The following is a 15,768-nucleotide window of genomic DNA, read 5'->3' as shown; positions in this document are numbered from 1 at the left end:
CAATCCAACATGCTCGATCCTTCTGAGGAGAGCGATAGGGTCGCGTCAATTAGAGTAGCCAGCTCCTCCCACTGCACTGGGGAGCCGCCCCCCAGGTATTCCAGTATAGGGAAGGCGGTGTCCATGCTGGCAGACATGCAAATGTCCAGATAAGCCGTGGCGCCTGCCCTTGACCTTCTTCCCGCTTTTTCCTCAGAAAGGCGCCAATTTTTCCCGCCTTTTCGGGATGAAGGTGACGCAGCAGTAAATTCAGCAAGCCCAGCGGCCATCTTTAGGTACAAACGCTGTCTATTCACTGACGGCAAGCAGGAATGTTTAAAGTCCACAAAACCACACTCCAATGCGGCGATTTTCTTCCTCTTGGTAGCGCAATACTGTACAGCGCTTTTTAGAAGTTTTTGACACACTTTGGGTATGATTTTTAATCCACAAAGTCCACTTGAATAAAACAGGAAAATGTCACTTTGGTCACAGGGCAACGGTATAAGGCACAAAGTTCACGCTTCTTGCACTAGAAAGCGTGCGTATCCTGTTCGTGACGCCAAAAGAGATGTGCAGCGTACTCAAGTTGTGTGCAATAGGTGTTTCTGGGTGATGTAGTGCAATAGACACTAACCTGGTACGGCTGACTCTCTGCAAGGGCAGGTATAGGTAAGGAATAGTTCGTGACGCCAGTGCCAAGTAAACGGTGGCACGCCGTTTGCGGATGCAGGAATAAATTGAGGAAACGTAGTATTAAAACAGCACTCCAACTTTAGTAGTTTTCCAGCAGAGACAATAGTGGAATCGCAGTTCCTTGGCATACAGTCGATTTTGCAATTCGGTCGATGCAGGCAATTCAGTTACAGCAAGGTAATTACAGAGTGTTGAACACAGGACTTGCAGCACAGGAGCTAGCACTCTAACTCTGTCTGATCCTGGAATGTAGCAATCCTCCACCAAGGCCCATTAACCTAAGTCTGGCTTTATATCCTTGATTTGGGTTTAGATAAGTACCTCCTCTGTCCTTCTTAGTACCTCTGGCTCCTCTGATCTTTGCCTCAGTCTCTCCTAGCTTCTGAATGGTTCCTCAGGCCCTTAGGCTAAGATGTTCCTGCTTCTGCATATGGGTATTCAGAAGGGAATCTTCTCCTGAACAGCAGGCTTCAGGCCTGGACTTGTCTCAGACATAGTCTAATCTCCAACTGTAGCTTACTGAAACTAGACTCCGTCTCCCTTCTACTTCCCTGACTGGGCTTTTTATAAACTAGGGCTCCCTAGCTCCCTCTATGGACTAGAAGCTGGAATGACACCCCTAGCAGGCCTGTAAGTGCAAGTTTCAGTGACAGGAAAATACACACATTACATTACATTTTATAAAACTGACATATACCAACTTCCCATAATTAGGAGGGACGACAGCACACCAAGTGACCTTTGGTAGTAACGGGTATTACAACTCCCGTATACTACAGTACACGGGGCAGAGGTCACCCACTGGACACCCCATAACTGTACACGGGGCAGAGGTTACCAGCTAGACACCCCATAACTGCACACAGGGCAGAGGTCACCAGCTAGACACCCCATAACTGCACACGGGGCAGAGGTCACCAGCTAGACACCTCATAACTGTACACGGGGCAGAGGTTACCAGCTAGACACCCCATAACTGTACACGGGGCAGAGGTAACCAGCTAGACACCCTATAACTGTACACGGGGCAGAGGTTACCAGCTAGACACCCCATAACTGTACACGGGGCAGAGGTCACCAGCTAGACACCCCATAACTGTACACGGGGCAGAGGTAACCAGCTAGACACCCCATAACTGCACACAGGGCAGAGGTAACCAGCTAGACACCCCATAACTGCACACAGGGCAGAGGTCACCAGCTAGACACCTCATAACTGCACACGGGGCAGAGGTCACCAGCTAGACACCCCATAACTGCACACGGGGCAGAGGTCACCAGCTAGACACCTCATAACTGTACACGGGGCAGAGGTCACCAGCTAGACACCCCATAACTGCACACGGGGCAGAGGTCACCAGCTAGACACCCCATAACTGCACACAGGGCAGAGGTCACCAGCTAGACACCTCATAACTGTACACGGGGCAGAGGTCACCAGCTAGACACCTCATAACTGCACACGGGGCAGAGGTCACCAGCTAGACACCCCATAACTGCACACAGGGCAGAGGTCACCAGCTAGACACCTCATAACTGTACACGGGGCAGAGGTCACCAGCTAGACACCCCATAACTGTACACGGGGCAGAGGTCACCAGCTAGACACCCCATAACTGTACACAAAGCAGAGATCACCAGCTAGACACCCCATAACTGTACACGGGGCAGAGGTCACCAGCTAGATACCCCATAACTGTACACGGGGCAGAGGTCACCAGCTAGATACCCCATAACTGTACACGGGGCAGAGGTCACCAGCTAGACACCCCATAACTGTACACGGGGCAGAGGTCACTAGCTAGACACCCCATAACTGTACACGGGGCAGAGGTCACCAGCTAGACACCCCATAACTGTACACGGGGCAGAGATCGCCAGCTAGACACCCCATAACTGCACACGGGGCAGAGGTCACCAGCTAGACACCCCATAACTGCACACGGGGCAGAGGTCACCAGCTAGACACCTCATAACTGTACACGGGGCAGAGGTCACCAGCTAGACACCTCATAACTGTACACGGGGCAGAGGTCACCAGCTAGACACCCCATAACTGTACACGGGGCAGAGGTCACCAGCTAGACACCCCATAACTGTACACAAAGCAGAGATCACCAGCTAGACACCCCATAACTGTACACGGGGCAGAGGTCACCAGCTAGACACCCCATAACTGTACACGGGGCAGAGGTCACCAGCTAGATACCCCATAACTGTACACGGGGCAGAGGTCACCAGCTAGACACCCCATAACTGTACACGGGGCAGAGGTCACCAGCTAGACACCTCATAACTGTACACGGGGCAGAGATCACCAGCTAGACACCCCATAATTTCACACAGGGCAGAGGTCACCAGCTAGACACCCCATAATTTCACACAGGGCAGAGGTCACCAGCTAGACACCCCATAACTTCACACGGGGCAGAGGTCACCAGCTAGACACCCCATAACTGTACACGGGGCAGGGGTCACCAGCTAGACACCCCATAACTGTACACGGGCAGAGGTCACCAGCTAGACACCCCATAACTGTACACGGGGCAGAGATCACCAGCTAGACACCCCATAACTGCACACAGGGCAGAGGTCACCAGCTAGACACCACATAACTGCACACGGGGCAGAAGTCACCAGCTAGACACCCCATAACTGTACACGGGGCAGAGGTAACCAGCTAGACACCCCATAACTGCACACGGGGCAGAGGTAACCAGCTAGACACCCCATAACTGTACACGGGCAGAGGTCACCTGCTAGACACCCCATAACTGTACACGGGGCAGAGGTCACCAGCTAGACACCCCATAACTGTACACGGGGCAGAGGTCACCAGCTAGACACCCCATAACTATACACGGGCAGAGGTTACCAGCTAGACACCCCATAACTGTACACGGGGCAGAGGTCACCCACTGGACACCCCATAACTGTACACGGGGCAGAGGTAACCAGCTAGACACCATATAACTATACACAGAGCAAAGGTCACCAGCTAGACACCCCATAACTGTACACGGGGCAGAGGTAACCAGCTAGACTCCCCATAACTGCACACGGGGCAGAGGTAACCAGCTAGACACCCCATAACTGCACACAGGGCAGAGGTCACCAGCTAGACACCCCATAACTGTACACGGGGCAGAGGTCACCCACTGGACACCCCATAACTGTACACGGGGCAGAGGTCACCAGCTAGACACCCCATAACTGCACACAGGGCAGAGGTCACCAGCTAGACACCCCATAACTGCACACGGGGCAGAGGTCACCAGCTAGACACCTCATAACTGTACACGGGGCAGAGGTTACCAGCTAGACACCCCATAACTGTACACGGGGCAGAGGTAACCAGCTAGACACCCCATAACTGTACACGGGGCAGAGGTTACCAGCTAGACACCCCATAACTGTACACGGGGCAGAGGTAACCAGCTAGACACCCCATAACTGCACACAGGGCAGAGGTAACCAGCTAGACACCCCATAACTGTACACGGGGCAGAGGTCACCCACTGGACACCCCATAACTGTACACGGGGCAGAGGTTACCAGCTAGACACCCCATAACTGCACACGGGGCAGAGGTCACCAGCTAGACACCCCATAACTGTACACGGGGCAGAGGTCACCAGCTAGACACCCCATAACTGTACACAGGGCAGAGGTAACCAGCTAGACACCCCATAACTGTACACGGGGCAGAGGTTACCAGCTAGACACCCCATAACTGCACACAGGGCAGAGGTCACCAGCTAGACACCCCATAACTGTACACGGGGCAGAGGTCACCCACTGGACACCCCATAACTGTACACGGGGCAGAGGTTACCAGCTAGACACCCCATAACTGCACACAGGGCAGAGGTCACCAGCTAGACACCCCATAACTGTACACAGGCCAGAGGTCACCAGCTAGACACCCCATAACTGCACACAGGCCAGAGGTCACCAGCTAGACACCCCATAACTGCACACAGGCCAGAGGTCACCAGCTAGACACCCCATAACTGCACACAGGGCAGAGGTCACCAGCTAGACACCCCATAACTGTACACGGGGCAGAGGTCACCTGCTAGACACCCCATAACTGCACACAGGGCAGAGGTCACCAGCTAGACACCCCATAACTGTACACGGGGCAGAGGTAACCAGCTAGACACCCCATAACTGTACACGGGGCAGAGGTCACCAGCTAGACACCCCATAACTGTACACGTCTCTTGTCATGCATTTGGGAGGACACTTGCTAGGCTCATCTGCAGATTCCTGACACAAGGCGACAAGCAGGTAATTATCCTAATGATCGGGTAATTAGAAAGCTATATATATATATAAATAGACATCAGCCCCATCCATAAACACAGCATAGCCACATACCATAGAGACCGGCACCTGCTCCACCCAAATGTGTGATAGGTGCGGCTCCCATCTATCTATAGAACAGAGCCAGCAATGTGTAAAAGGGAGCACCACGGATGCTTGGCCACCCTCCATTCATTGCTATTGGAATGCTGAAAATAGCCAGGTCCTGCTATAGAAGTGAATGGAGTGGTGGCCATGCTTGCTCGGTGTGTTTCCAAATCCCAAGCGATTTTTAGCATTCCCATGGAAATGAATGGAGGGTGGCTGGTGCTGGTGCAGTCACTGTGTACATACATTACTTATCCTGTACTGATCCTGAGATACATCCTGTATTATACTCCAGAGCTGCACTCACTATTCTGCTGGTGCAGTCACTGTGTACATACATTACTTATCCTGCACTGATTCTGAGTTACATCCTGTATTATACTCCAGAGCTGCACTCACTGTTCTGCTGGTGCAGTCACTGTGTACATACATTACTTATCAGGCAGAGAGTTCCATAGTCTCACTGCTCTTACCGTAAAGAACCCTTTTCTATGTTTGTGTACAAACCTTCTTTCCTCCAAACGCAGAGGATGTCCCCTCGTCACAGTCACAGTCCTGGGGATAAATAGATGATGGGATAGATCTCTGTACTGCCCCCTGATATATTTATACATAGTAATTAGATCTCCCCTCAGTCGTCTTTTTTCTAACGTGAATAACCCTAATTTTGATAATCTTTCAGGATACTGTAGTTGCCCCATTCCAGTTATTACTTTAGTTGCCCTCCTCTGGACCCTCTCCAGCTCTGCTATGTCTGCCTTGTTTACAGGAGCCCAGAACTGTACACAGTCCTCCATGTGTGGTCTGACCAGTGATTTGTAAAGTAGTAGGAATATGTTCTCATCACGGGCATCTATGCCCCTTTTGATGCAACCCATTATCTTATTGGCCTTGGCAGCCGCTGCCTGACACTGTTTTTTGCAGCTTAGTTTGCTGTTTATTAAAATTCCTAGATCCTTTTCCATGTCAGTGTTACCGAGTGTTTTACCATTTAGTATGTACGGGTGACTTGCATTATTCCTTCCCATGTGCATAACTTTACATTTCTCAGTGTTAAACCTCATCTGCCACTTATCTGCCCAAGACTCCAATCTATCCAGATCCCTCTGTAGTATTATACTGTCCTCTTCAGTGTTAATTACTTTACACAGTTTAGTGTCATCTGCGAAAATTGATATTTTAGGGTTATCCTATTTTAGGGTTATCCTGTATTATACTCCAGAGCTGCACTCACTATTCTGCTGGTGCAGTCACTGTGTACATACATTACTTATCCTGTAGTGATCCTGAGTTACATCCTGTATTATACTCCAGAGCTGCACTCACTATTCTGCTGGTGCAGTCACTGTGTACATACATTACTTATCCTGTACTGATCCTGAGTTACATCCTGTATTATACTCCAGAGCTGCACTCACTATTCTGCTGGTGCAGTCACTGTGTACATACATTACTTATCCTGTACTGATCCTGAGTTACATCCTGTATTATACTTCAGAGCTGCACTCACTATTCTGCTGGTGCAGTCACTGTGTACATACATTACTTATCCTGTACTGATCCTGAGTTACATCCTGTAATATACTCCAGAGCTGCACTCACTATTCTGCTGGTGCAGTCACTGTGTACATACATTACTTATCCTGTACTGATCCTGAGATACATCCTGTATTATACTCCAGAGCTGCACTCACTATTCTGCTGGTGCAGTCACTGTGTACATACATTACTTATCCTGTACTGATCCTGAGTTACATCCTGTATTATACTCCAGAGCTGCACTCACTATTCTGCTGGTGCAGTCACTGTGTACATACATTACTTATCCTGTACTGATCCTGAGTTACATCCTGTATTATACCCCAGAGCTGCACTCACTATTCTGCTGGTACAGTCACTGTGTACATACATTGCTTATCCTGTACTGATCCTGAGTTACATCCTGTATTATACTCCAGAGCTGCACTCACTATTCTGCTGGTGCAGTCACTGTGTACATACATTACTTATCCTGTACTGATCCTGAGTTACATCCTGTATTATACTCCAGAGCTGCACTCACTATTCTGCTGGTGCAGTCACTGTGTACATACATTACTTATCCTGTACTGATCCTGAGTTACATCCTGTATTATACTCCAGAGCTGCACTCACTATTCTGCTGGTGCAGTCACTGTGTACATACATTACTTATCCTGTACTGATCCTGAGTTACATCCTGTATTATACTTCAAAGCTGCACTCACTATTCTGCTGGTGCAGTCACTGTGTACATACATTACTTATCCTGTACTGATCCTGAGTTACATCCTGTAATATACTCCAGAGCTGCACTCACTATTCTGCTGGTGCAGTCACTGTGTACATACATTACTTATCCTGTACTGATCCTGAGATACATCCTGTATTATACTCCAGAGCTTCACTCACTATTCTGCTGGTGCAGTCACTGTGTACATACATTACTTATCCTGTACTGATCCTGAGTTACATCCTGTATTATACTCCAGAGCTGCACTCACTATTCTGCTGGTGCAGTCACTGTGTACATACATTACTTATCCTGTACTGATCCTGAGTTACATCCTGTATTATACCCCAGAGCTGCACTCACTATTCTGCTGGTACAGTCACTGTGTACATACATTGCTTATCCTGTACTGATCCTGAGTTACATCCTGTATTATACTCCAGAGCTGCACTCACTATTCTGCTGGTGCAGTCACTGTGTACATACATTACTTATCCTGCACTGATTCTGAGTTACATCCTGTATTATACTCCAGAGCTGCACTCACTATTCTGCTGGTGCAGTCACTGTGTACATACATTACTTATCCTGTACTGATCCTGAGTTACATCCTGTATTATACTCCAGAGCTGCACTCACTATTCTGCTGGTGCAGTCACTGTGTACAAACATTACTTATCCTGTACTGATCCTGAGTTACATCCTGTATTATACTCCAGAGCTGCACTCACTATTCTGCTGGTGCAGTCACTGTGTACATACATTACTTATCCTGTACTGATCCTGAGTTACATCCTGTATTACACTCCAGAGCTGCACTCACTATTCTGCTGGTGCAGTCACTGTGTATATACATTATTTATCCTGTACTGATCCTGAGCTACATCCTGTATTATACTCCAGAGCTGCACTCACTATTCTGCTGGTACAGTCACTGTGTCCATACATTACTTATCCTGTACTGATCCTGAGTTACATCCTGTATTATACTCCAGAGCTGCACTCACTATTCTGCTGGTGCATTTGCAGCATACGGGTAGGTTACCCGACACTGCTATATTATAATGTGTATCTCCCTTTAAGAAAGTTAGGCCTGTAGCAGGCAATTCATATTCCAGCCAGCAGAGGGAGCCCCCAGTTCAGTATAAATAGGCCAGGGCCTAGCCTAGGGGAGTCAGTTGGAAGTTTCTAGTTCAGAGTTAGTTCTGAGAGATTCAGGACTCAGTAACTAGTGCAGAAATTGCACCACTGGTGTGGAGGATCATTCCCACCCAGTTTTCCAGGTCAAGTATACCTGAGGTACTCTCGGTATCAGCCTGTCACTAACAAGTGGGACAGAGCCTGTCACCAGGAGAGAAGGGAACCTCTACAAAACCTTTGCTCAAGGGTTATCACTGTGATTTGGGTGTCTGGACCTTGAGAGTATTGCCTACAGCCAGGAACTGAAGCAGGAGAGGAAGTACGTGTACCCCTGCAGAGAGGATAGTTGCCTGAAGTGTATTGCTGCATTTAGAGTAAGAGGAAAGCCCTGATCCTAGGAGGCCTGTCTTGAAGATAGTCTTTTGCGACTGTGAGTAATAGCCTGAACCACGGCTGTGACTGTATTGTAACGTGTGGAATATTCTGGAACTGTACTTACTGACTGTTCATCCATTTTCAAATTCGTTCAGTAAAGTTATCCTGTTATTCAAATATAAGGATTGCTCAATTATTCCACCTATCACTACACGGTGTGCCACCGTTCAATTGGCACTGGCGTCACGACATTCATCACCTGCCTGTTCCAGGGTTGACCCGATTGAAGACGACAGTGAGTCCCAGGTTAGTGGGTTGCCCTGCACTACAAAGCCCAGCATACCAGAAGCTACACTACTGACCCCCTGGGATACTGCATCGCTCTTTTTGGCGTCACGAACAGGATACGCATGCTTCTGGAGTGCAGAGAAGTGTGAACTGTGTGCTTTAACTATTCCACCACCGTATTGCAAGGACTGTACCCTTTATTTCCGAGTCGGTGGATTACAATTGTGCCTGGGAGGATTCGGAGGCTCTGTGCTGTGTTGCGCTACCCCCATGGAGAGAAAATCGTGTTTGTGGATTACATTTTATTAACTTGTCAACACCCCTGCTTGCTGTCAGGGAATGGTGACCAAGATGGCCGCCGGCCGCCTGGAGTAAAGTTTCCCGCGCTGCTGAGGACCTTCGTGGGCGGATCCCTTCAAAGACACAGAGAATCCCGCCCCTCTTCATCATCGCACCGCCGCGTCCCTGCTTTTTCTACGTCAGCAACCTCACCGCGTACACAGGACGTCCGGAGTCTCGCGGGACTTGGCCTGCGCAACCCCGGCGATACCGGTAAGGACTTGTAACCGGAGGGAAGGGGAGTGTTCCGGCCCCTTTAGTCGCCAGCGGCCACCTCTTAATAGACTAACATGTCAGAGCCGGGAGTTCCCGAGCAGCCGGCCCCGGGAGAGCTTGCGGCTCCGAATCATCCTATAGCCCCCAGCATGATGCCCTTTACCATGCCTTACTATTTTGGGGCCCCATGGTTTCCCCGCTATAAAGGGGAGGCCCATACCTTAAGAGACTTTAAAGAAAAGTTGCTGGCATTATTCAAACTGTACCCCATAAATGCCGACCAGCAAATGGAAATCCTGCTAGCACAACTGGAGGGAGCTGCCCGCAGGGAGGTATTATCCTGGCCTGCTGCTGAGCGGAGTACTCTAGAGCAGATATTCACCCGCCTCAGAGCCACTTTTGAAACTAGGACTGCCTCAGAGATAAAGATGCACTTCTTTGGCAAGAGACAGAAGTCCGGTGAGTCCCTCCGTGACTTTGCCCTATCACTTCAGGAGGCTTTAGGGGCTGTAATGCAGATAGATCCCAAAGAGGCTGATAATCAGGACCAGACCCTGAGGGAACAATTTATCACCGGGGTGTCTAGTGAGCAAATAAGGACCCAATTAAAGATGCTGTCCGCCCAGCACCCTAACAGTACCTTTCTGGACTTTAAAGAGCTGGCCATAAGAATTCTGGGGTCAACAGTATCTACGGAGTTAAACACCCCAACTGAGTCATCAGCCTGCAGGCCAAAATCGCTTATCCCTAACCAGGTTGGGGCCGACCAAGCTGTTCAAGTGTCAGCTACCGATACTATTGCCAGGCTGACGGAACAGGTAAACCATCTCACTAAAAGTCTAGAGAGAGTGTGCAGAAAAATAGAGGAATAAGAAAAACCCCTAATGTCAGAGGAAGAGTTCCTGTCACCTCCTAAGCCATTCTCACCTCCATACCAAGAGACTCACCCCAGGGATCCTGGGAGGCGTAATAGAGATCGTTCCAAAGACCGCAAACGGCCCGTGTGTAAATACTGTAAAAAGGTGGGACACACAGAATCCACGTGCTGGCAGTTAAACGGGCTACTCTCGAGGCTGAGGACCACCCCTCGGGAGGTAGAACATTAGGTCCAAAAGATCCAAGTTGGATGCCCCGGTATGTAGGATCCCATCCTAAAATCAATGTAGAGATCAACGGGGTCCCCTTTGAAGCCCTACTAGATACTGGGTCCCAGGTCACTACCATTCAGCTGCCCACATTTGAAAAATTCTGGGACACCAACCAGTTAACCCAGCCGCCTGAATCTTGGGTGGAAATTATCGCCAGCAATGGCAAGCCAGTAAAGGTTCATGGGTACTGGGAACCCACCCTGCAGGTGGGAGAAGAAACCTTGCCTCAACAGGGGGTGATAGTAGTACAAGCCGGCGACAGAGGAGGACATCCTGTCATTCTAGGCACCAATGTCTTCAAGAACTGTTATTCTGAAATACTGGACGCACTGCATCAGACTTTGCCCACTGCTTCCTCTGCATCCAAGAGGGTGATTCAGAAGACTATTACTGTGTTAAGTGCCCAGCAGAGGTTTGCTAATGGGAAAGGAGAAATTTGTACTGCCAGGATCAGTGATATTAAGCCTGTGACTTTGCCTCCTAATTCTCAAACTCTTTTATGGTGTCGTGCTGTCCTGGGAGTCCAAGGCCAAGATTATCCAGCTCTGGTGGAACCAATCCAGTTGGAGAACTATCCTTATGTGAGAGCTGCCAAGTGCCTGGTGAACGTCTCCCAAGGTAAAGTACCTGTCCGTCTGATTAACCTGAGTAATCATCCTGTTGCGCTTACTAAGCATTGCCGTGTTGCCCAGCTGTCCCAGGTGTCCTTCCAAGACATCATTCGTCTTCCAGTGACAGAAAAGCCGCCAGCCGCAGACAGCGGATGTTCGCCGGTGACCCAGCCACAAGTGCCCTGGTGGGAAGAGCTCCATGTCGGGGACGAGACTACCCCCCAACAACAACAAGAAGGGATTATACAGCTTGTCAAGGAGCACCACCAGGCCTTCAGTAAGCATGCTACTGACTATGGAGAGGTTAGTGTCATACAACACACCATACCTACTGGCTCTCATCCTCCTATCAAGGAGAGATACAGACCCTTACGCCTACTTCATATCAGACTGTAAAGGAAATGATCCAAGAGATGAAAGACTCTAATGTAATCCGGGACAGCCGTAGTCCGTGGGCTGCACCCCTGGTCCTTGTAAAGAAAAAGGATGGTGGTATCCGTTTCTGTGTGGATTATAGAAAAATTAACCAAATAACCCACAAAGATGCATACCCACTGCCCCGCATTGAGGAGTCACTAACTGCTCTGGGCTCCTCCGCTTATTTCTCCACATTGGACTTGACCAGTGGCTACTGGCAAGTACCCATGGCCCCCGAGGATAGGGAAAAGACTGCTTTCACCACTCCCATGGGCCTGTATGAATTCAATTGTATGCCGTTCGGGCTATGTAATGCCCCAGGGACTTTCCAGAGACTAATGGAGCAGTGTTTGGATCACAAAAACTTTGAAACAGTGCTGCTGTATCTAGATGACGTCATTGCATACTCAAAAACATATGAGGACCATCTGAAACATTTAGCAGAAGTATTTGAAATCCTTATCAAATATGGCCTGAAGGTAAAGCCATCCAAGTGTCACCTGCTCAAACCTGCAGTAAGATACCTGGGGCATGTGGTAAGCGCAGAAGGCGTGCAGCCTGACCCTGATAAGCTAGCGGCTGTCCGTAATTGGCCGGTTCCTACTACCGTCAAAGAGGTGAGGAGTTTCCTTAGCTTTGCAGGCTACTATAGACGTTTTATCCCCCATTTTGCTCAAATAGCTGATCCTATCCAGGAACTCCTGAGGGGGCAACCCAAGAAAAGTCCTAGAACTCCTGTGCCCATTGAGTGGAATGAGGAAAGAGAGATAGCGTTCCAATTGTTAAAAAAGAAACTGACCGAGCCTCCTGTGTTAGGTTATCCAGACTACAACAAACCCTTCCATCTTTATACCGATGCTAGCAAGCGAGGCCTGGGAGCTGTGTTGGCCCAGATCCAAGAGGGAAAAGAGAGAGTGATAGCTTATGCAAGCCGCTCCCTGAAAGGGGCTGAGAAAAATGACCAGAATTATAGTTCCTTCAAACTAGAGTTCCTGGCATTAGTGTGGGCAGTGACGGAGAAATTCAAGGATTATCTAGCCGCCACCCCGTTCATTGCATTCACGGACAATAACCCTCTAGCACATCTAAATACAGCTAAATTAGGGGCCTTGGAGCAGAGATGGGCCTCTCGCCTCGCCAACTATGATTTCTCTGTAAAATACCATGCTGGACGTACTAATGATAACGCTGATGCTTTATCCAGGCTTCCCACAGAGACAGCTCCTGATGATGTACGAGATGCTTGGGAAGATGTAGAGATGCCGGCCTTCTATAACAAATTTGCTCAACAGGATCAGGCTCGAGCTACCAATAACAGAGCTGCAGTTCCTTCACCCTCCAGTAGGCCTGAACCCAAAGAGGAAAGGTGGGTGAAATTACAGTCTGAAAGTAGAGTGCTGGGTGAGTTGTTGGATTTTATTACTAGTGGCAGAGCCCCTGAGAGGATTCGGCGTAAGAGTGCAGATCCTGAGCTCATCAAACTGTGGAGACAGCGCCATTAACTCTTCATACAAAAGGGCCTATTGCTACGGAGAAGCCTAGACCCGGTGTCCAACGAGAGAGTACACCAGATTCTCATACCCCGACGAGATGCAAGTATGGTGTTGGAGATGTACCACAATCAATCCGGTCATTTTGGGGTCCAAAAGACTGAGGCTAATATCCGCCAGCGGTTTTATTGGGTGGGCATGAGAGAAGACATTGAGAGATGGTGTCGGGAGTGTATACCCTGTGCCTTAAAACGAAGTGAGCACCACGACCAGAGGGCACCACTGAGACCCATTGTAAGTAACCGTCCTCTTGAACTTGTCGCCATTGACCATGTGAAGTTGGAGCCTAGTCGCTCAGGGTATGCTTATGCCATGACTATTATTGACCATTTCACTAAGTTTGTTGTAGCGGTGCCTGTGAGAGACCAGACAGCCAAGACTACAGCCGAACTGTTCTGGAAACACTTCCTCCTGCCCTACGGATGTCCAGAGAAGATCCTCACCGATCAAGGACCTGCTTTTGAGTCCCATCTGTTCCATGAACTGTGCCGCTTACACAACTGCAAGAAGATCCGGACAACGGCCTACCATCCTCAAGGTAATGGATTGTGTGAAAAAATGAATCAGACCTTGATAGAGATGCTGAGGGCCGTACCTCCTGAAAACAGAGGAGATTGGCCCAGTCTGTTGCCACAGCTCATGTACACGTACAACCATACCATCCATTGTTCCACTGGGTATACCCCTTTTTATTTGATGTTTGGGCGCCAAGGGACATTGCCTGCTAATCACTCCTTGGACATACACGTACCTGATTGCATCAACCCATTACCTAACACCGACTGGGTTGCTGAGCACCAAAGGCGATTGAATACGGCCAAAGCCATTGTTCAGGAACGTATGGATTCTGCTAGAGACCGACAGCAGAGAGACTATGATCAAGCAGCCCATGCAGAACCCTTGACAATAGGGGCTGTGGTGTGGTTGAAAAATAACCGCCGTACAAGTAAACTGGACAGTAAATGGGAGCAGATTCCCTATGTTGTCACTGCAATCCCAAATGCTGGGACCCACACTTATGAGATTACCCGAGAAGGCAGGGGATCCCAAATTGTGCACAGGAACCGGTTAAAGCTCTGCCTAACGAAAGAACCCAGTGCTGAGAGTTCTGAACCTGAATCACCTGTGTCAGAGTCAGCACTACAGCCCGAGGATCCTATGCAGGCTGTCAGTAATCTAATGTATGACACTGAACCCATGCATTGGCTCCTGACACCATGGTTGAATTTGTTGGTGCCCGCTCCGGCACCTATTGTGCCTTCACCTCCAGAAGAGCCGGTTCAAAATGCCCCGGATCCAGTCCCCCTTATAGGGGATCCTGTTGTTCCTGTTGCTCCTCTCCCTTCTACCTCGATGCTAAGGGAGGAGGAGACCCCTGTGTTGAGAAGGTCCACCCGGATGACCAGGGGACGTCCGCCAGCCCGTTTAGGAGACTTTGATTATCTTGGTGGTGTCTCCTCCCGAGCAGTTACTACTGGAAATAGCTTGCTTGACGTTTGTGCGCAAGAATGGACTCCTCCACGTGAGCCCTTGCCTGTTATACACCCGCAGGAAACCCCTGTGTAGTTCCCTTATTATACTTCAACCAAGAAAAATGGACTGATGTTGAACTTTTATATTTGAAAAAGTAATATATCTTTGCATTCTCTAACATGTTTGTTGCACGTACAGAGACTTTGAAAAAAAATCTTATTCTTGACATGTGTTACTATGGACTAACCTGGTTCACCTTAAGTCCGCTGTGCCAGGTCAGCGGCTGTGTCTAAGAAGCAAGAAGACGCCCCGTTCCTTGCGTCGTCTGTTCATTAAGTTACAAATGTTATATCTTCTGTGTGAAATAATTATTTACCATATTTATAATGTAATGCTTAATTTATGTAACATTTGATGCCGGTTCAGGAAGGCGTGTGTGTGAGTACGAGGCCTTACTCACGTTAAAGTCTGGGCGTGTGCAGCATACGGGTAGGTTACCCGACACTGCTATATTAGAATGTGTATCTCCCTTTAAGAAAGTTAGGCCTGTAGCAGGCAATTCATATTCCAGCCAGCAGAGGGAGCCCCCAGTTCAGTATAAATAGGCCAGGGCCTAGCCTAGGGGGTCAGTTGGAAGTTTCTAGTTCAGAGTTAGTTCTGAGAGATTCAGGACTCAGTAACTAGTGCAGAAATTGCACCACTGGTGTGGAGGATCATTCCCACCCAGTTTTCCAGGTCAAGTATACCTGAGGTACTCTCGGTATCAGCCTGTCACTAACAAGTGGGACAGAGCCTGTCACCTGGAGAGAAGGGAACCTCTACAAAACCTTTGCTCAAGGGTTATCACTGTGATTTGGGTGTCTGGACCT

The sequence above is a fragment of the Bufo bufo genome, chromosome 7, assembly GCF_905171765.1.
Source record: "Bufo bufo chromosome 7, aBufBuf1.1, whole genome shotgun sequence".
Taxonomy (NCBI): Eukaryota; Metazoa; Chordata; class Amphibia; order Anura; family Bufonidae; genus Bufo; species Bufo bufo.
Note: the sequence above shows the minus strand (reverse complement) of the source record.